Source organism: Bison bison, unplaced genomic scaffold, assembly GCF_000754665.1.
Source record: "Bison bison bison isolate TAMUID 2011002044 unplaced genomic scaffold, Bison_UMD1.0 scf7180017864200, whole genome shotgun sequence".
Classification (NCBI taxonomy): Eukaryota; Metazoa; Chordata; class Mammalia; order Artiodactyla; family Bovidae; genus Bison; species Bison bison.
Window position 1 is genome coordinate 6,663,749 of NW_011494772.1, and position 558 is coordinate 6,664,306.

Genomic DNA, 558 nt, shown 5'->3' on the forward strand with positions numbered 1-558 from the left:
CCCTGCACTCCCCAAAGCTTATTAACCCCTTAACTGTCTCCCAGGGTGTGTGGGGAGTATGTGTGTGCATCTGTTTGTGCGTGTGTGTGTGTGCTTGCACATGAGAGATGCCTGGGCTGTCTTTGCTATATGTACATAGGGCCATTGGATCTTTATTTTTGATTAATTTGTTCTGATTTTTTGGTTTGTTTTTTAAGGGACTGTAATGAACAAATGTCAGGATACCCAATGCCAAATAAAGATATTGTATTTATTTAGTCCACGTGTAGCTTTCTGACCCAGGGGACCCGCTCTCTCCGCGTGGGCTGTTACTAACCTCGGACTACCAGCCTCACTAGTCACCCTCGCTTGCTCAGGATGCCCACCTGCCAGCCCACCCCAGCTCTCTTGTGTTTTTCTTTCCTTCCCGTTCCCACCACAGGTTGCTCACCAAGGTGAAGGGCTCCTAGCTGCTGGGACTGAAGACGCTGGCCTGGCCTCACTCTCCCTTGTTGCCCTGGCCCAGCCAGGACCAAACTTTCTGATCAGTATTAGTGGTGGGGAGAGGCAGAAACTGAA

General features: G+C 50.0%; 1 protein-coding gene across 1 annotated transcript in view; it reads right to left on the reverse strand.

Annotated features, from left to right (window-relative positions):
• Positions 1-558, reverse strand: part of PQBP1 (polyglutamine binding protein 1) — a gene marked incomplete at its 5' end in the record, with an annotated part of 5,781 nt that overhangs the window by 744 nt on the left and 4,479 nt on the right. The window lies entirely within an intron of this gene.